Source organism: Rhinopithecus roxellana, chromosome 12 (genome assembly GCF_007565055.1).
Source record: "Rhinopithecus roxellana isolate Shanxi Qingling chromosome 12, ASM756505v1, whole genome shotgun sequence".
In the NCBI taxonomy this organism is placed as follows: domain Eukaryota; kingdom Metazoa; phylum Chordata; class Mammalia; order Primates; family Cercopithecidae; genus Rhinopithecus; species Rhinopithecus roxellana.
This window is the reverse complement of record NC_044560.1, coordinates 57,399,267-57,421,556: the sequence shown is the minus strand read 5'-3', so window position 1 is coordinate 57,421,556 and position 22,290 is coordinate 57,399,267. Positions and strand designations below refer to the sequence as shown.

At 36.6% G+C, this 22,290-nt stretch overlaps 1 protein-coding gene and 1 pseudogene across 1 annotated transcript in view; one reads left to right on the top strand and one right to left on the bottom strand.

The window, feature by feature from the left end:
* Positions 1 to 22,290, top strand: part of SLC44A5 (solute carrier family 44 member 5) — a 406,025-nt gene that overhangs the window by 5,474 nt on the left and 378,261 nt on the right. The window lies entirely within an intron of this gene.
* Positions 20,882 to 21,393, bottom strand: LOC104666763 (annotated as a pseudogene).

The following is a 22,290-nucleotide window of genomic DNA, read 5'->3' as shown; positions in this document are numbered from 1 at the left end:
GGCCCACGACAGAGGAACATTAAAATCATGGTGAAAAATTCCTAATTCAGTTGAGAAACCACAGTTTCACATTGCTGATTTCTATTTTGCATCTGTCTGACAACTTAGTGAAGGAAAGGATGAAGAACAGGGTGATTTGTTAAGCTCTGGCTTTACAAATCACTATAGCTTTTTAATGTGAAAGGAGGGGTGGCCTCTCAGGCATCGTTTTTTGTAGCTTTTTTGGGCCATTAGAATTTTGGATGAGAGCTCCATTCTTTATATTTTATTTTATTTTATTTTATTTTATGTTATTTTATGTTATGTTATTTTTTCTCCACCTTCTCATTCTTAATAATTCTACCTTCAACATGTGCTTTATCTTTTAAGAAAGGCTCTGAAGAAACTCAGAACTGGTCCTAAGTGCTTGTTGAGTGAAAATATTCTTATAGAATCAAAAATTAAAAATCCAGTTTTAAAAGAAGCAATTTTAAATTAATGCTTTAAAAAAACTTAAAAGGCGGTTTTAATGTAAATTTTCTAGTTCATGGGATTGCGTTTTGGTGTTCAAAGTCAAAGACAAAAATAAGGCTTTAAAATTGACATTTTAGGAAGCATTCCCCTTGAGAACTGGAACAAGACAATGATGCCCACTTTTCCCACTCCTGTTGAACACAATACAGGAAGTGCAAGCCAGAGCAATCAGGCAAGAGAAAGAAAGAAAAGACATCCAAATAGGAAAAGAAGAAGTCAAATTATCTCTCCTAGAAATCCGTAAAGACTGCCAAAGAGTTTTGGAACTGAAAAATGACTTCAGTAAAATGCCAGTATACAAAGTCAATATACAAAAATCAGTACCATTTCTTTACATCAGTAATGTTCAAGCTGTAAGCCAAATGAAGAACACAGCCTAATTTACACACACACACATACCCCTTGGTTTCTCCTCTAATCAAGGAAGTGAAAGATCTCTACAAAGAAAACTGCAAAACGCTGCTGAAATAAATCATAGATGGCAGAAACAAATGGAAAAACATTCCATGATCACGGATTGGAAGAATATTAAAATGGCCAAACTCCCCAAAGCACTCTACAGATTCAATGCTATTTCTATGAAGCTACCAATGACATTTTTCACAGAATTGGAAAAAACTATTCTAAAATTCATATGGAAGTAATAAAGAGTCCAAATAGGCAAATAATCCCAAGAAAAAAGAACAAAGCCAGAAGCATCACATTACCCAACTTCAAACTATATTGTAAGGCTACAGTAAGCAAAACAGCATGGTACTGGTACAAAAACAGACATATAGACCAATAGAACAGAGGAAAGAACCCAGAAATAAAGCTGCACTCCTATAGCCAGCTGACCTTCAACAAAGTAAACCAAAATCAGCAATAGGGAAAGGACTGTCTACTCAATAAATGGTACTTGGATAACTGGCTATCCACATGCAGAAAAATGAAACCGGACCCCAACCTTGTATCATATAGAAAAATTAACTCAAGATGGATTAAAGAATTAAATGTAAGACTTCAAACTAGTAAGAATCTTAGAAGAAAACATAGGAAACACCATTCTGGACGTCGACTTTGGGAAAAATTTATGGCTATGTATTCAAAAGCAATGGCAACAAAAACGAAAATTGCAAGTGAGACCTAATTAAACTAAGTAGCTTTTGCACAAGAAAAGAAACTATCAACAGAGTAAACAGAAAACCTACAGAGTGGGAGAAAATATTCACAAACTATGCATCTGACAGTAGTCTAATACCTAGAATCTATAAGGAACTTAAACAATTGAACAAGTAAAACACCAATAACCCCATTAAAAATGGGCAAAAGAAAGAGATGAATGGACATTTCTCAAAAGAAGACATGCAATTAAAAAAAAGAAGACATGCAAGTGGCAAAAAAACATGAAAAAATGCTCCACATCACTAATTACCAGAGAAAGGCAAACCAGAAATCACAATGAGATACCATCTCATATAAGTCAGAATAGCTATTGTTAAAAATTACAAATATTTGGGTGAGGCTGCAGAGAAATGGGAATGCTTATATACTGTTGGAATGTAAATTAGTTCAGCTACCATGGAAAGCAGTTTGGAAGTTTCTCAGAGAACTTAAAACAGAACTACCACTTGACCCAGCAATCCCACTACTGGACATATATCCCAAAAAACAAATAATTCTACCAAAAAGACACATGCACCCGCAAGTTAATCGCAGCACTATTCACAATAACAAAGACATGGAATCAACCTAGGTGCCCATTAACCATGAATTGGATAAAAAAAAATCTGGTACAAATACACTATGGAATACTATATAGTCATAAAAATAGCAAAACCGTTTCCTTTGCAGCAACATGGATGCAGTTAGAAGCCATTATCCTAAATGAATTAATGCAGTGTCAGAAAACCAGATACCACATGTTCTCACTTATAAGTAGGAGCTAAACAGTAGGTACTCAGAGACATAAAGATGGCAACAATTGACACTGGGACTACTAGGGTGGGGAGGGAGGTGGGGGGAAAGGGTTGAAAAATGAACTATTGGGTACTATGCTCAGTACCTACGTGACAGGATTAACTGTATTCCAAACCTTATCATTACACAATATACCTGGGTAACAATGTGTGTATGTACCCCCAAATCCAAAATAAATGTTGAAGAAACTCTCAAACTCAAATTAAATATACATAAATAAATTTACATTTTATTAAAAATGTATTACTACTCTAGATTTGCCTTGCAAAAAAGTCAAAACTTATTTTAAGCTTAGCCTATGATTATATATGTTTGTATATACAAGTTTAAAAATATCAAAAGTCATAAAATTTAACAAAAAGCTAAAAGCTACTTACTGGGCATTTATGCTTCACAAACTAGTATTAACAGCACCTTTCACTTTGAAATGCTTTTTTCAGAGTGAAGAACACATTTTTCTTATTTATCTCAGCCTCTTATTCACACTTTTGTTTGGCTGCACAAGAGTGTCATCACATTCTTTACCCATGGCAATGACATTGATTCTGCTGATTTAACACCTTTGCTTTAGTGAAAGATTATTGGTGACTAAAGGAGGACCATTATGCTCTTTAAAAAATGTTTAATCATAAATAGATGTGTCCAGGGATATCTCGACTGTATGAGGTATGATAGGCTTGAGATTATAAAGAACAGCTTTGGAATATACCCCTCCACAATCCTTAACCACTCAAAGTCTTACGTTAATACGTATTATTTTTTGAACTTTAGGAAAACTGCATTGAATAATTATCACACTTCACAAACACCAACTTGTATTTAATAATTTATAGAAACATTACTAAGACAAAAGAAGGACATAGCCTTCACCTGACTAATTCTAAGATCAAGGTTCCTTATGTTTTAACTTCTGTAAACTCTCACTGCCTGAATTAATACCTTAGGTATAATGAAGAGTAGGCAAATAATAGATTATAAATAAGTTGATAGAGGTCAAGAGAGGCGCTTAACCTATTTAACCAATTTGGGAAAACAACACATTTTCAAATTTTTAACAGCAGTAAATGGTAGAAAAGTATACTAATTAGAAATAATCATTTACTAAAGCAAGTCTTTGAGGGAGTCTAATGAGTAGTTTCTTTAGCCAATTGCTTATGTTAAAGGACTGGAATAACTTTTGAATATTCAGAATTTTCATGAGTTCAGACTTCCTTCAGTTGGCACTACTTAATGAGTTTTTATGCTGCATCTTGTATTTCTGAAAATTGAGTTTTTGTTTGTATTGAGGCTGAGAATTTTGAGAACTGTCATTGTCAGACCAATGTCTCAGGAATCATTAGGAAAACAACTTGGGGTGGGAAGGTGGTCAGATGATGTCCTTGAGTAATCTTTATGGAAGGAATATTTGTGAGAGATTTTCTAAGTAAAGATGCAAGCTTTTCATCACTTTAAATATGCTAAAACTTTTTCCTGGAATTAGCCAGACCTTGAGATAGCTCTTTACCCAGCTTATGTTATTTTGGTCCCTGTAGAAGTGCTGTTGCTGATTTGTGCTTACCTGTTACAACATTGGCTGGCATTGAGAAACTTGGCATTGTATTAAGTTCTAGGATGTTATTTCTCTCTCTTTTTTATTATGCTTTAAGTTCTGGGGTACATGTGTAGAATGTGCTGGTTTGTTATATAGGTATACACGTGCCATGGTGGTTTACTGCACCCATCAACCCATCATCTACATTAGGTATTTCTCCTAATGCTATCCCTCTCCTAGTCCCCCAGCCCCCGACAGGCCCCAGTGTGTGGTGTTCCTCTCTCTGTGTCCATGTGTTCTCATTGATCAACTCCCACTTATGAGTGAGAACATGCGGTGTTTGGTTTTCTGTTCTTGTGTTAATTCGCTGAGAATGATGGTTTCCAGCATCACCCATGCCCCTGCAAATGACATGAACTCAAGGGATGTTATTTCTTGTGCTGATCACTGTTTTTAGAATCTGTATTATGAAGATATAATGGATAAATTTCTCTGAAATGTTGCTAGCCAAAATGAACAATGTGATTCATGGAACTCATTGTGTTTTCCACTATGGGTAGACAGGCAGTCTCAGAACTAATGTTGAGCTCACTTCTTGCTCAAAGTTATGTCATCATAAGTCATGCACTTGATTCATTTTGTTTCTCATATTCTTTTTCTTCTCCTTATCTCTCTTTATACACAGTCATGCATTTGCTTAACTATGGGGCTACATTCTAATAAATGTGTCATTAGGCAATTTTGTCATGCAAAATCGTAGAATGTACTTATAGAAACCTAGATGGTATAGCCATATCTAGTTATATAGATAAATAGGCTATATGGTAGAGCCTATTGCTCCACTCCTAGGCTATATATCTGCACAGAGCACTACTGTATTAAATATTCTATGCAATGGTAACACAATGGTAAATATTTGTATATCTTAACATAAAAATGGTACAGTAAAATTACAATATCATAATCTTATGGGACCACTATTCTACGTGTGGTCTGTCATTGACTAAAATGTCATTATGTGGCATATGACTGTACTTTTTTTTGCTGAATTGTATTTATTTTTATAAACTACTTAAAATAGTTTTTGAAACAAGATGAATAAATAAATAAATATTTAGGTGAGACAATTCACAGAGGTTGAATAACCTGCTCAAAACTATAAAACTAATAATTTACAGAGTTAATATTTAAAACTAGATGTAGCTCCAAACAATTTCAGACACACAAGAAAAAGTTTTGGAAAACAAGCTGTCCTACTGTTCTAACTAAACTTTTTTTTCCTTTATTTTTGTAGGTTACCATCTAGTCTTGGTTCATGTATAATTTTCATAGTTGTACTTTTATATAATGACATCTTTATCTGTCTGCTTGCACAAGCTGAGAATCCTCGACTCCATATTCCCCCTCACATCTTCTTTCCAGACTCTGCTTAACCTGATAAAGTCAGTCACTGCTATTGATCCCAAGTATCTACTTTTCTCTATCTCTGCTGCCACAGATCCGAGTCAGTGTTCATCATTTCTAGTATGGATTAGACCACCTCTGCACGAAGGAGTCTCCTTGCTTTCGACCTAGATTTTCTCCAATTTATTTTTTACGCTACTGCAATTAAGAAACTCATGCACTTATGACACTCCTGAAAGACAAATCTGGTCATTTCATCCCTAAAATCCAATAATGACTTTTCATTGTCTACAAAAGACAACATCAAAATTCTGTAGCAAAGCATCCAAGTCTAGAATCCGACCTATAATTACCCTTCCAGGTTCATTTCCCACCACTTCCCACATTCACCCTAATCTTAATGATCCTACCACACTAAATACTGGGGGCCACACACATTCTTTTATGCTTCTCTGCCTTCATGATGTTATTGTTTTGGATGGTTTGTATGTGTGTGTGTGTGCACATGTATAATTCTGAAAATTTCTATTTATTTTTCAAGATTAAGCACAAATGTCAACTTCTCTGTAAAATTCCCAATCTTCTCATTACCACTTTCAAATTAAGCACTTCCTTCTCATTGCTCCCATAACATCTTTCATATACCCCTGTTAGTGTTCTTACATCAATTTAAATGTAGAGTTTACACATCTATCTCCTTTCTCAGTCTTCATGTGGGTCTTCAGCCCTACCTCTGCACTGAAGCAAAAGGAACCAAAAATCTGACCGCAAATCAGTCAGTGGCTTACCATCCCAGGTTAGAGTGTCACTCTGGTCCACATCTATCTACAATTGTTCTGATGATGCTATCAGTTAGTTTTAGGCCAGTCAGCCTGTACATTGACGCTTGAAAAAACAGTGCTCTATTTCCAAGCCAGTTGTCTAGAAACTGTCATCTCTTTCCTAGGATTGCTCCCAATCTTTCTCTCACTTCCTAGATACCCATTACTAGGCTGTGAGCAATGCAAGCATTTTGATTGTGCGCAATTTATCCTTTAATCCAAAATGTCAAGTGTAATTTTGGACATATCACAGATACTAAATGAATATTTATTGAATGAATCAAACATATATTTTCTCTATATTTTTATATGTTTTCATAATTTTATTTTAAATGGTTTGGTAATATTCAGTTGCATTGATTTAGCATAACTGGCATAATTAACTGAGTTTTCTGTGGAAATATAATAGTGTAAAGAACACTATATATATATTTGTTTATGAATAGTCTTTTTTAACTTTTATTTTAAGCTTGGGGTACATGTGCAGATTTGTTACATAGGTGAACTTGTGTCATGGGGGTTTGTTGTACAGGTTCTTTCATCACCCAGGTATTAAGCCTAGTACCCATTAGTTAATTTTCCTGATCCTCTCCCTCCTCCCACCTTCCACCCTTCAATAGGCCCCAGTATGTGTTGTTTCCCTCTATGTGTCCTTGTGTTCTCATCATTTAGCTCCCTGAGTGGGAACACTCAGTATTTGGTTTTCTGTTCCTGTGTTAGTTTGTTAAGGATGATGGCCTCCAGCTCCATTCATGTCCCTGTAAAGGACACAATCTTGTTCATTTTCATAGCTGCATAGTATTCCATGGTGTATATGTGCCACATTTTCTTTATTCAGTTTATCATTGATGGAATTTAGGTTGATTCCATGTCTTTGCTATTGTGAATAGTGCTGCAGTGAACATACGTGTACCTGTGTCTTTATAATAGAACAATTTATATTCCTTTGGGTGTATACCCAGTAATGGGATTGCTGGGTCAAGTGTTATCTCTCTGTTTAGCTCTTTGAAGAATTGCCACACTGTCTTCCACAGTGGTGGAACTAATTTACATTCCCACCAACGGTGTGTAAGTGTTCCTTTTTCTCCACAACCTTGCCAGCATCTGTTATTTTTTAACTTCTTAATAATAGCCATTCTGACTGGTGTGAGATTGTAGTTTTGATTTGCATTTCTCTAATGGTCAGTGATGCTGATGTTTTTTTCATATGATTGTTTGGTGCATGTATGTCTTCTTTTGAAAAGTGTCTGTTCATGTCATTTGCCTACTTTTTTATGGGGTTGTTTTTTTCTTGTAAATTTGTTTAAGTTCCTTATAGATGCTGGTTATTAGACCTTTGTTGGATGCATAGTTGCAAAAATTTCCTCGTATTCTGTAGGTTTTCTTTTTACTCTGTTGATAGTTTCTTTTTCTGTGCAGAAGCTCTTTTGTTGACTAGATCCCATTTGTCAATTTTTTCTTTTATTGCAATTGCTTTTGGCTACTTCATCATGAAATCTTTGCCTATGCCTATGTTCTGAACGGTAATACTTATGTTGTCTTTCTGGACTTTATAGTTTTAGATTTTATATTTAAGCCTTTAATCCATCTTGAGTTAATTTTTGTATATGGTGTGAGAAAGAGGTCCAGTTTCAATCTTCTGCATATGGTTAGCCAGTTATCCCAGCACCATTTAAGGAATACTTTCCCCATTGCTTGTTTTTGTCAGGTTTGCTGAAGATCAGATAGTTGTAGGTGTGAAATCTTATTTCTAGGTTCTCTATTCTGTTCCATTGGTCTATGTGTCTGTGTTTGTAATAGTACCATGGTGTTTTAGTTACTATAGCTCTGTAGTATAGTTTGAAGTTGGGTAGCATGGTGCCTCCAGCTTTACTCTTTTTGTGTAGGATTGCCTTGGCTATTCGGGTTCTTTTTTGGTTCTATATGAATGTTGAATTTTTTTTTTCTAGTTCAGTGAAGATATCAATGTTAGTTTAATAGGATTAGCATTGAATTTATAAGTTGCTTTGGGCAGCATGGCCATTTTAACAATATTGATTCTTTCTATCCATGAGCATGGAATATTTTCCTTTTCTTTGTGTCATCTGTGATTTCTTTGAACAGTGTTTTGTAGTTCTACTTATAGACCTCTTTCACCCCCCATTAGGTTTATTCCTTAGTATTTTATTCTTTTTGTGGCATTTTCTTTGAGACAAAGTCTGGCTCTATTGCCCAGGTTGAAGTGCAGTGGCATGATCTTGGCTCAGTGCAACCTCCACCTCCCAGGCTCAAGCCATCCTCCCATTTCAGCCTCCCAAGCAGCTGGGACTACAGGCAAGTGCCACCCTGTCTGGCTATATAAATAAATATATAAATAAATAAATAAATATATATATATATATATATATATTTTTTTTTTTGTAGAGATGGGTTTTTGCCATGCTGCCCAGGCTGGTCTTGAATGTCTGTTTCTTTCTCTTGCCTGATTGCCCTGGCCAGGACTTCCAATACTGTGTTAAATAGGAGTGGTGAGAGAGGGCATCCTTGTCTTGTGCTGGTTGTGCTGGTTTTCAAAGAGAATGCTTCCAGCTTTTGTCCATTCAGTATAATGCTGACTGTGGTTTTGCTGTATATGGCTCTTATTATTTTGAGGTAGGGTCCTTCACTACCTAGCTTATTGAGAGTTTTTAACATGAATGGATGTTGAATTTTATCAAAAGCCCTTTCTGCATCTATTGAGATAATCACGTGGTTTTTGTTTTTAGTTCTGTTTATGTGATGAATCACTATTGATTTGCATATGTTGAACCAACCTTGCATCCCAGGGATAAAACCTACTTGATCATGGTGGATAAGCTTTTTGATGTGCTGCTGGATTTGGTTTGACCGTATTTTGCTAAGGATTTTTGCATGGATGTTCATCAAGGATATTGGCCTGAAGTTTTCTTTTTCTGTTTTGTTTCTGCCAGGTTTTGGTATCAGGATGATGCTGGCCTCATAAAATGAGTTAGAGAGGAGTTACTCTCCCTTTCGCAATTTTGTGGAATAGTTTTAGTGGGAATGCTACCAGCTCTTCTTTGTACATCTGGTAGAATTCAGGTGTGAATCTGTCTGGTGCAACTTCAACTTTGTTTTTGGTTGGTAGGCTATTTATGACTGCCTCAATTTCAGAGCTCATTATTGATCTGTTCAGGGATTCAGTTTTCTCCTGTGAACATTACATTGTGTGTATGTATGTGTGTGTGTGTGTGTCTACTGTGTTGAACTATCACTTTAGTTTGAAGAAATTCAGTATCATCTGAGTCTAAAGGTTAAATGTGGGCCCATGAAAGAAAAAGAAAAAGTGAATTTGCTATTAATACATTCAGGGACTTGTACCAATTGGTTATTAGAAGATTTGATATTAGCTGTAAATCTTAATAGTGTTCTTTTTGAATGATGTTACAAATTCTCAGACAGCTAGTCAATAGGTCAGATATGTAATATTAGCTTGAGTTCTAAGGGAAAAGGTACAGATGAATGTGATACTAAATTATCTCCTTCTAACAGGAACTTTTAAGGCTTGTATTTCAAATATTCAGTTTTCTTTCTGTCCTATTCTTCCTTTATTGATGGTACATTTATACATGAATATAAAATTAAGCCATAAACTTCTTGAAAGCAGAGAGTATTAAATCTTTCTATTGGTGCCTAGCACTTAGAAAGTGTTTGATAATTATTTGTTAAATGAACACATAATGAGTTTTAAGATGCAGTTTTTAAAAAAATTATGCAAATGGATGGAAGATTACTGTTGCCAGTCAGTGAGCTGAAATTTACAGACATAGTTCAGAGTACATATTGCTTCTTTCTGTAGTAGTAAGAGTTTTCAGATCATGCATGAATAATCAATACCATGAGTCTATTTCTGGATAATCAATTAACTATTATAATTTTCACTTTCTTTCAGATTTCAAATAGGGAACTATCTAACTAATCAAAAGTTTTTTTTGTAGTGAAAAAGTTGGTTCTATGATCCACAGGGAATAAATAATTTATGGGTCAGGGCCTTTGAGATGTTTTGAAATATTGACATCTGGTATGCTTTGGGCAGGAAAATTTCTGATTTAAAAATATAGACAAGGGGATCGGATGTGTGTGTGTGAATAAAGTCTGAAAAACTGCCCTTAGGCAAAGTCTTTTCCAGAGAATGCATCACTGTCAACCTGGAGTTAGTCTCTAGTTAATACTTAATAGATGACTTTTCCACATTTGGAATCTTTAAAACTCATTACTCTAGAATTATTTCTGAAGCATTTGAAGAGGTATCTTTCCTTCCCTGTCTCCCTCCTTACCTCCCTTTCTTTCTTCTTTTGATATATTTTCTTATTTTGGGTCAGTCTTGGTTAACAAAAAGTAATTTATTGAAAATGGTCATACTAAAAACTTCAGAGTTGTAATACCAAATATAATTTTATGCGTTTTAAAATGAATTTATAATTTGTTTTCAGCCTTATATGTTTTACTGAAATCAGGGGCAAAATATACACTGAAATATTGACTTTATCCACCCTCATTAATTGTTTATGAAAAAAATAAATATTGACTTTATTTTCAGGTTGTTACTGGTTAACATCATTAGTTTAATAATCTGTCTTTTTTACTAACATGATTTAAAAAAAGGTACCATCTTCCCTCTGCCTTTTTCTGTTACAACATTAGTTTTCTTCCAAGGTATAAAAACTTCATAAATGTTAGCTAATTAATTTTCAAAAGGCAGAGAAAATTTGAAAATGTTACTTTTCCTATTTCTAACGATAAGAAAGCATAGAATTTATATTGCTTACTATGAATTTACATATCACTTGATGATTTCATTATAATTTTGAATGCCATTTTACAGTTGACATACTGATAGTTTAAAAAATGCTGACCAATGAATAAAATAATATTAAGACCAAAATTCAGCTTTTCTAACTTTTTTAGTCTTACTATTTTTCTACTGTATAAGCAGTCAGATAATAAAATACAAAATGGGGTAATTCTTTTAACATTTCATTTGGAGACACTACTGACATTTGGATCTGGCTTAGAATACTGTCATGCTATATTTAAACATGTTCTTTTTTTTCCCTTCAGAACTTCATTTTGGGATTTTTTTAAAAGCTGATATATCTCCACTTATGATGTCAGTTTTTCTTACTTTCTTTAATATTGGTTGTAAAATTCATGTGACTTGGGCTCAGTATAGTTTTTAAGTGATGCAACTTGAAATAGTCTCAATGTAAAGATCTAAAGTGTTGTATTAATTTTTAATTCCTGTGGGTGCACAGTAGGTGTATGTATTTATGGTGTATGTGAGATGTCTTAATATAGGCATGCAATGTGAAATAAGCACATCATGAAGTATAGGGTATTCATCCTCTCAAGCATTTATCCATTGAGTTACAAACAATCCAGTTACATTTTTTTCTTATTTTAAAATGTATAGTCACCCTGTTGTGCTATCAAATAGTATGTCTTATTAATTCTTTCTATTTTTTTGTACTCACTAATTAGCTCCACTTCCCTCCATCCCCCAACTACCCTTCTCAGCCTCTGGTAACTCTTTCTACTCTCTATCTCCACGAGTTCAATTGTTTTGATTTTTAGATCCCATGAATAAGTGAAAACATGTGACACTCATCTTTCTGTGCCTGCTTATTTCACTTAGCATAATAATCCCCAATTCCATCTATGTTGTTGCAAATGACAGGATCTCATCTTTTTTTATGGCTGAATAGTACTCCATTGTGTATATGTTCCACATTTTCTTTATCCATTCATCTGTTGATGGATACTTAGGTTGCTTCCAAATCTTAACTGTCGTAAACAATGCGGCAAAAAACATAAGAGTGCATATATCTCTTGGATATACTAATTTCCTTTTTTCTGGATATATATCTAGCAGTGGGATTGCTGGATCATATAGTAACTCAACTTTTAGTTTTTTGAGGAACCTCCAAACTGTTCTTCTTCGTGGTTGTACTAATTCCTACCAAAAGTGTACAAGAGTTCCCTTTTCTCCACATCCATGCCAACAATTGTTATTGCCTGTCTTTTGGAGATAAGTCATTTTAACTGGGGTGAGATGATATCTCATTTTAGTTTTGATTTGTATTTCTCTGATGAGCAATGGTTTTGAGCAACTTTTCATATGCCTGTTTGACATTTCTGTGTCTTCTTTTGAGAAATGTCAGTTCAAATCTTTTGCCCATGTTTTGATTGGATTAATAGACATTTTCCTCTAGAGTTGAGTTCCTTGTGTATTGTGGTTATTAATCCCTTGTCAGAGGGGTAGCTTGCAAATATTTTCTTCCATTCTGTGGGATATCTCTTTAGTTTATTGATTGTATCCTTTGCTGTGTAGAAACTTTTAAACTTAATATGATCCCATTTGTACATGTTTACTTTGGTTCCTTGTGCTTGTGGGATATTGCTCAAGAAAGTTTTGCCCAGATCAATGTCCTGGAGAGTTTTCCCGATGTTTTCTTGTAGTAGTTTCATGGTTTGAGGTCTTAGATTTCTTTAATCCATTTTGATTTGATTTGTATATATGATGAGAGATAGGGGTCTAGTTTCATTCTTCTGTATATAGATATCTTGTTTTCCCAGCACTATTTGTTGAGGAGAATCACTTTCTCCCTAGTATGTATCTTTGGCACCTTTGTTGAAAATGAGTTCACTGCAGGTGTGTAGATTTCTTTCTGGGTTCTCTATTCTGTTCCATTACTCTATGTGTCTACTTTTATGACAGTACCATGCTGTTTTACTTACTGTAGCTCTGTAGTATAATTTGAAATCAGGTAATGTGATTCCTCCAGTTTTGTTCTTTTTGCTTGGGATAGCTTTGGCTATTCTGGGTCTTCTGTGGTTTCATATAAATTTTAGGATTATTTTTTCTATTTCTGTGAACAATGTCATTGTTATTTTGATAGGGATTGCATTGAATCTGTAGATTGCTTTGCATAGTATGGACATTTTAACAATATTCGTATATTTTAATTTTTTGGTGTCCTCTTCAATTTCTTTCATCAGTATTTTATAGTTTTCATTTTAGAGATCTTACATTTCTTTGGTTAATTCCTAAGTATTTAATTTTATGTGTGGCTATTATAATGGGATTACTTTTTAAATTTCTTTTTTGCATTGTTCACTGTTAGCATATAGAAATGTTACTGATTTTTATGTTAATTTTGTATCCTGAAACTTTACTGAATTTATCAACTCTAATAGTTTTCTTTTTTTTTTTTTTTTTTGAGATGGAGTCTCGCTCTGTCACCCAGGCTGGAGTGCAGTGGCCGGATCTCAGCTCACTGCAAGCTCCGCCTCCCAGGTTTACTGCCATTCTCCCTCCTCAGCCTCCCGAGTAGCTGGGACTACAGGCGCCCGCCACCTCGCCCGGCTAGTTTTTTGTATTTTTTAGTAGAGACGAGGTTTCACCATGTTCGCCAGGATGGTCTCGATCTCCTGACCTCGTGATCCGCCCATCTCGGCCTCCCAAAGTGCTGGGATTACAGGCTTGAGCCACCGCGCCCTGCCTCAACTCTAATAGTTTTCTAATAGAATCTTTAGGTTTATCCAAATATAAGATCATATCATCTGCAAACAAGGATAATTTGACTTCTTCTTTTCCAGTTTGGTTGCCCTTTATATTTTTCTCTTGTCTGATTGCTCTGGCTAGAACTTCCAGTACTATGTTGAATAACAGTGTTGACAGTGGGCATCCTTGTCATGTTCCATATCTTAGAGGAAAGGCTTTTGGTTTTTCCCCATTCAGTAGATACTAGCTATGGATCTATCATATGTGGCTATTATTATGTTGAGTTGTGTTCCTTCTATCCCCAGTTTTTGGAGGATTTTTTTTTTTAATCATGAAAGGATGTTGACTTTTATAAAATGCTTTTTCAGCATCAATTGAAATGATCATATGATTTTTATCCTTCATTCTGTTAATATGATGTATCACATTGCTTGATTTGCATATGTTGAACTATTCTTGCATCCCAGGGGTAAATCCCACTTGGTCATTTTAAATGATCTTTCTAATGTATTGTTAAGTTTGGTTTGCTAGTATTTTGTTGAGTATTTTGCATCAATATTCATCAGAGATATTGCCCTGTAGTTTTCCATTTTTTACTTGTCTTTGTTATCACCTTGATACCAAAACCAAAAAAAGACATAACAAAAAAGAAAACTACAGAACAATATCCCTGATGAACATAGATGCAAAAATTATTAACAAAATACTAAGCAATCAAATCCATCAGCATATCAGAAAGATACTCCACCGTGATCAAGTGGGTTTAACCACTCTATGTGTTTTTGATTGGAGAGTTTAGTCTATTTACATTTAATGTTATTGTTAAGTAAGAACTTACTTTTATTTATTTATTTATTTGTTTTTTTTTGAGACGGAGTCTCGCTCTGTCACCCAGGCTGGAGTGCAGTGGCCGGATCTCAGCTCACTGCAAACTCCGCCTCCCAGGTTTACACCATTCTCCTGCCTCAGCCTCCCGAGTAGCTGGGACTACAGGCGCCCGCCACCTCGCCCGGCTAGCTTTTTGTATTTTTTAGTAGAGACGGGGTTTCACCATGTTAGCCAGGATGGTCTTGATCTCCTGACCTCGTGATCCGCCCGTCTCGGCCTCCCAAAGTGCTGGGATTACAGGCTTGAGCCACCGCGCCCAGCCGAACGTTGACTTCTAACTTCTTTTGTGGAAGAAAGGGGTTTTCACTTTGCTTACTCATGCCTTAAGCCTCAACCTGAAACGCTGGCATTACTCTTTGTCAGTATTAACTTGTTCCCATACCTCCTTGAGGTTTCACTTGTTACAATATTTATCAAACTCTATTGTAATTGCATGTTTACTTTTCTTCTCTACTAGACTGTGAATTTCATGTCTTGTTCACAGTTATACCTTCAGTGGTGACTAGCACAGTGCCTTTCACTTAGTATTTCCAATTATTTGTGAAAGAAATAAATGTAAAAAATATTATCTATTTTTTAAAAAAACCGGTAGGAAGTAAGTATATGAACCAGATATCTTATTTCAGGAAGAACAATCCCATATCTCAATTCAGTTTTCTATCATGCCAGGTACAATGTTCCCCAAATGATTTTTCTTAATATGTTTTTAAAAAAATTTTGAAAACATCTATCTCTGGGTGTGGGGACAAAACCCCCCCACATCTTTCCAGAACCTAACCATTTTCTTTTCTTTCTTTTTTTTTTTTGGTGGGGGGGACTTTTGGATTGGACAGATATATGTTCCAATCCCAGCTCTGTGATTTTGGGCACATTACTTAACCTCTTTCAACTTCACTCTCCTTATCTGAAAAAAATGGAGACAATATTACCTACCTTACAGGACTATAGTGAGGATTAAATGACATAATAAACAGCAAAGTTATATGTAGTGGGTATTCAATAAATGCTCATTCCATCTCCCCTTCTCCTTTACTCCATCCCTTTCTTTCTCCCTGTTACCTCCCTCCCTCCCTCCTTCCCTCCCTTCATCCCTTCTTCTTTCCTTCATCCCTTCTTTCCTTCCTTCTCCTAACTCCGCTTTTTTGGATATGAGAGTGCTGCAGCATAGTCAAAGTTTGCTTTGTCTTACAGCAACGGTGCTCTATCAAGTAAATTACCTTCAGCCTCAGCTTACCTCCAGGACAGCCTCTGTTTTTCTATACTCATTTTTCTTTGTCCTGTGTATATCCACAAATGACCAGATTTGCCTTCCAGTTTCCCACATTGGCTTGCCTGAAATACAATTATTCTGCCATATGCCTGATGGTCAACATGTTTTTCACAGCAAGGAAACACAGAGAGAGAGTGAGAACAAGGGAACCTGCAAATGCCAGAGACAGTAAAACCTCCAAGAGGTTGTGTTGATTGCAGAAGGCTGTTCCAGGAGCAGGGGCTTTGGAATGCAATTTAGGGCTCAACTGAAAAGGAAAAAGGGAAGGTCACAACTGGTTATTTGTCCTGCTCTTGACTGTGAAAGATGCCATTTCATTATCTTTCAATCAGGCTTTATTGCAAAATGTTTTATATTAGAATTAATATATATTTTAAAAGATGCCTAATGTGAAAAACAGCTAAGCCACGTAACTGAATTAAAGAAAATCACAAAAATTTATTACCAAAACAACAACTGGAAGAAAGGGATCTGTTGACACAGGTGATCTTGTCTAGGCTCAGAAGTTGAGGTAACATGAGAAAGAAGTGATTAAGCAGCTACTGATGAGGTTCAGATTAAATGATGAATGAACTGGCCAGGAGTTAAGAAGAAAGTGTTTGAGAGTGTTTGGCTCAGGATAAGCATACATTTTACTCCTAATCTACCACTAACTTGAGCCCTTGTGACCTTGAGCCCCAGGTTGCAAAATGTTATCTGTAAAACAAATTGTTATACACGTGTAAGTTGCTGCTATTGATATTCTTTTACTTAAGGCCGAACATTTGTTTAGGAGGGTGATGGGAAAAGGGTTAGGACCTTGCTTAATTAGCTCAGTTGCATTCTTCTAATGCTGAGTTTCCCAACCTAGGCACCTTTGACATTTTGGGCTGAACGTTTTGTTGTCGGTGGCTGTCCTGGGCATTGCAGGATGTTTAGCAGCATCCCTGACTTTCATTCGCTAGATGTTTTTAGGACCCTCTTCAGTTGTGACATACAAAAATGTCTCCTGACATAGCCAAATATCTTCTAGGGCATAGCAGCCTGCCCCAGCTCTGCATTTTGAGAACCACTGCTTTAATAAAAGAACTGAGAGATGACTCTATCTACATCTAGACTTTCCTGTGGAGTTACCGTAAGACTTAAAAAAAATCACAAAACTTACTGTATTCCAAATTGAGTAGAGTAATTTACTCTATTTCATGCATTCATTAAGCATTCTATTGACTGTCTGCAGGCACTGTGCTAGGCCCTTGGAGTACATAGATAACTATGATCTGATTTCTGCCTTCAAGGACTTTGCTTTCTATTAAAGATAGGAAGTAATGCCTTATTAGTCCATTTCAATTCAAGGCTATTAAGTGCTATCATATATCTTAAGTCAATATATGGTATAGTGGAACTGCAAAGATGTAGTCTTCGCATTCACCCTAGGGGAAAGGTGTCAGTTAAGGCCTTGTTGAGAAGGGAATAATCATATGAGACTATATTTCAAGTCACCAAACAAAAAAAAATTAACCTCCAGACATCTAAAATATTGCATTTTGATATTGTATTTTCTGCCTATCATTTTAAATTTTATATGTACATAATTTCTTAGATATTGTAGTAGAGTTCGCCAGAGAAACAGAATCAGTAGAACACACACACACAGACAGATACACACAAACACACCCACACATATATATATACATACCGAAAGAGATTTATAAGGCATTGGCTCTTGTGATTTTGGAGACTGAGAAATCCCCTATCTACTGTCTGCAAACTGGAGACTCAGAAGAGTGGCTGGTGATATAGTTCCAGCCTGAATGCAAAGGACTGACGTCCCAGCTCAAAGATTCTGACCTACTTCTCCTTTTTGTTCTATTCAGGCCTCTAAAGGATTGGATGATGCACTACCCATATTAGGCAGGACAATCTACTTAACTTTGCCTACAGATTTGAATGTTAATCTCATCCAGAAACACCCTCATAGATGCATCCAAAATAATGTTTAACCAAGTATCTGGTCACTCTATGGACCAGTCAAGTTGACCTATAAAATGAGCCATCACAAATATGATTAAAATTTTTGTTAGGTAGTGGTTCTCAAAGTGTCATCCCTGGACTGGCATCACCTGGGAACTTGTTGGAAAGGCAATTCTTGAGCTTCCTCTCAGATCTACTGAGTCAGAAGCTCTGAGGGTGGGCTCTGTCAATTTGTATTTTCTGAGTCCCCCATTAGAATCATGCTGAAGTTTGAGAACCACTGCTTTAATAATTTGCTTATTAATTCTTAAATGTATTACATAATTTACTGAATAAATATGTATAAAGTGTTATAAAAAGAAGTGTATAATGTATACATTTATATGTATTAAGCGTGTGCTAATACATGAAATGCCTTCAGACAGTATCTCATTTAATCCTCACAACAGCCCTCAGAGGGAGCATAGTCGTTCTCAGCATGGGTCAGTTTCCAAATATTCATGAAGCTTAAATGCAGTTGTCCAGGTCTTGCCTCAGACCTACTGAATCAGAAACTATTTGGTTTTTAATATGTACTGTGATTGAGAATCACTGAAGTGGGTATTCTTTTTGTGTATTTTACATAGATGAAAATTGAGGCTTCGAGAGGATGCATAATTTGACTATGGTTTCTGACATAGTACAAAACTGAAAAAGTATTTCATTGATTTATTTATTCATCTAATACTTACTGGCATTGGATGATTAACGAGTCTGTCTGACTTTATGTTCCTAATTATTCAGATAAGTATTGTGGCACATGCTACTTGGGAGGCTGAGGCATGAGAATCACTTGAACTTGCAGTGAACCAAGATCTCACCACTGCACTCCAGCTTGGGCGACAGAGCAAAACTCAGTCTCAGAAATACTAAACAAACAAACAAAAATCCCGAAATAATCCCCCACAAAACCACCAAAAGCAAACACAGTATTTGTGGTTTGATTTTATGTTCCTAAATCCTAAAGAAAGTGTCAGTGAATCCATCTTCCAAATATAAGGACTCTAGCTTTTCTAATTAGCTAGTAGAAATACTGACAGTGTCCTAATTCATTGTTAATTCAGAATACATTTACCACTTTTACTATGTAAGGGTTTTTATGTTCTAGTGTGATACAGTACCTGGACTAGTTTGCCAGGGTAGTGAATGAAACACATTAATTTATTCACACCAGGAAGAATGCAGTTAGGATAATGCTGCACTGCTCTTGCTCTCATGAACCTTTTAATTACCTTTGCCTTATGCCCTTTCCACATAGACTAGATCACAGAAGCTCAAAAGGACAGTTTCATTGTAAAGGGACAGAGTCATTTGTAGTGAGGTCGTTAAGCCTTTTATTTTGGATTTCTCCTCCCCAGTTAGTTGGGTGGCAATTCAGAAAGATAACTTTTCATTTAAGACACTTTATTAAAAGCCACTTTGAATCTATAAGAACATGTGGAATGGGAGATGTCCTCTTGTCTTAGAATTTGAGACCTCAAAGCTTGGGACATTGAGTGATAATCTCCTCCATACTTCAGAGATTGGTGCTGGATCCAATTCCATAGGAATTACTGAAAATTGGCCAGACTACCAACTGGTCTGTGATCTGCCTCTGGCCTATTCAGACCTCTTTTACAGGGAAGGGAGGCAGATGCTTCCCTCACCACCAAATCACGTGTTGGGAAGCCACAAGAGTACTGCGTATAGAGGTTATAGTCATCTACAAAATGGTAGAATGTCATCTCAGTCCCTGACTGGATGTTTGCCAAATTGCAAAAACCAGTGGGGTTTCCCCTTGCATCTAGCTGAGCAGAAAGTGAGTTTTTTCTTGAGAGAAACTGACATGTGACTCTCCATAATTTGAAGCAAAGTGTGATAATAATAGGTCTCTGCTTCTCTTCTGGAAAAGACAAAGGATAGAAATCAAAGTAGAGCTGCCTTTGACTGCAGGGCAAGGAGGAAGGAGTCAGCAATTTGTCAAGCTGCATGTCCATTGTACTTCCTGTGAGTCAAGTGGACCCTAAGAGGGCTGCCTACTGGGGCAAAGCTGAGGTGTGCGGGTGATTCTGAGCGGTCGGCTAAAGAGCTCATTGTCTATTGAAGGAAACGTGTGGGGCATAGGAACTTGTTGAGAGTCTCCGAAGAATCTGCAAATGTACTTAATGAGATCCAATATTTGGAAGGATGCTATGATGGAGGACATCTGATAGTCAAATGAGAATTATAAATTAGCTCCTTTTTTGATCCCTGCCATCTCCCGGGATTCAGAAATGAAAGGGCAAGGTTGAGGGTGGGATAGGGAGAGAAGAAAGGAATATAAAAAACCAGAACAGAGTCCTCCCTTGTGTCTTCTCACAGCTTCTCTTCCCCTCACACTGGAGTCATTCCTGAGCTGACAGGAGGGGACGCTCCAAATCAAGTATTAGATTAATGCTTTGAGTTAGATGAGACTGAACTTTTTAATACTGGATGACAAAATTGTTATCATGAAAAGAAATCTGAAAGAGACACTGTCAAGGCTAGAGGAGGAGAGACCTGACAGAATGGTTGAATGCAGTGATGGGAGAAAAATGAAGCTGTTTCCTGATTGCTACCGAGTCCAGCTCATGCAATAATGAATAATGAAGAGCCCAGATTCCTTACCAGATAAATTGTAGAGAAAAGGAAATGATGGGAGAGGATTCTGTTTTCTAAATTATAAACTTAGAAAATCACTGTAGTGTAAGGCTTCGTTTAAATAAGAGGCTAAATTAGAAAATTTCCTTGATACCTTCAGACTTTAAAAATCCATACTTTTTGGTGGGTGGGTAGGGGAGGAGTGTTACTTTTTAATACATTGTGGCCAAGAATAATTTGTCAGATCTCAATAGGCAATATGGCAATACGCTTTTTTTTTTTTTTTTTAAACAAATCCTGCCTCAGGTTTATTTGTACAAATAGCACAGGAGGACACCAGCCCTCTGCAGACGGCAGTGCAGGGCGGGTCACACCAGTCCTTCTGTTCTCATATTGGCAGATGGAGATCTCCACTTTGAACCCTTTGTAGTGGCCTGGGCACCTTTGGGAGCCTGAGCTGGAACTCAAGCTGGAGCTGCAGCCTGGGCCTTGGTTTGATCCTTAGCCTTGTCCATCTCTGGCTGGCACAGCCTGAGCCCTTTGGCACTGTGGGCACGAGCATGCTTCCCAAGCTTGGAGTGGGCAATGTAGGCAAGTTGATGGAGCTTGTGGCTGACACCGTTTGGGATCTCGGGCTTAACCTCCTTGGGCTTTACGAGGGCCCTGATAGCCTCGGCACGTGCACTCATGGTCTTGGCATTGTTGGCCTGAATCTTCTTTAGGCCCTTCTTGTTGTGCTTCTTGGCAAAGCACATGTTCCTCAGGAACTTAGGGTCCACCCCTTAAGAGATTCATATCTTTGTGATTGGAGTTTCTTGAGGCAATTTCTGTGCCATATTCGGGACCAGTTTTGTGTGGTGTGGTTCTTGGACTTGACCATGTCTGCACTGTAATCTGCGGCTCCTGAAGCCTGGAAGAGAATGCTCAGTATCCTTTTGTATATAACTGGATGTCTTGGTCTGTTTGCATTTACTATAAAGGAACATCCGAGGATGGGTAATTTTTAAATTACCACAGCAGGCTATACAAGAAGCATTGCATCAGCCTCTGTTTCTGGTGAGGGACTCAGCCTGCCTCCAGTCATGGTGGAAAGAAAAGAGGAGCTGCTGTGTTCAGAAATCACAAGGTGAAATAGGAAGCAAGAGAGAGGAGAGAGGCAGGTACTAGGCTCTTTTAAAAAATAGTTTTCACAGGAACTAAGAGTGAAGATTCACTCATTTGTGTGATGACAGCACCAAGTCATTCATGAAGGATCTACAGCCATGACCCAGACACCTCCCATTAGGCCCCACCTCCAACACTGAGGATCAAATTTCAACATGAGATTTGGGGGAACACATATTCAAACAGTACCACCTGGGATCAAATGTTATTTTGGAATGCTGTACACCTTTCCCACACCATCTCATTCCATATACATTATTTTTATGAATCATCATAGAAGAGTTTTCATTATATTTCTAAAATTACATTCTCCGTTGCTGACAATGCAGCTTTAACCAACTATTGTTGGTCCTAATAGTGACATTAACTATTTGGCATTTTTATATATTTTATGCCAGTGGACCATAATGGCTTAAGCCTTTTGAGTATAAGCCAGTTCATTTAGTTACCTCCAACATTTCTTTCAACCAAGACACACAAGGAGCAATTTTAACAGACTCCATGTTCAATTTTTAGACAGTGAGCTTTGGTTTTTGGAAACAGCTTGATCATATAGTATAATATAAATGCAAGGTCTCCCTCCAGTTTCTTTTTTAAGATTTTGCCTACTAAT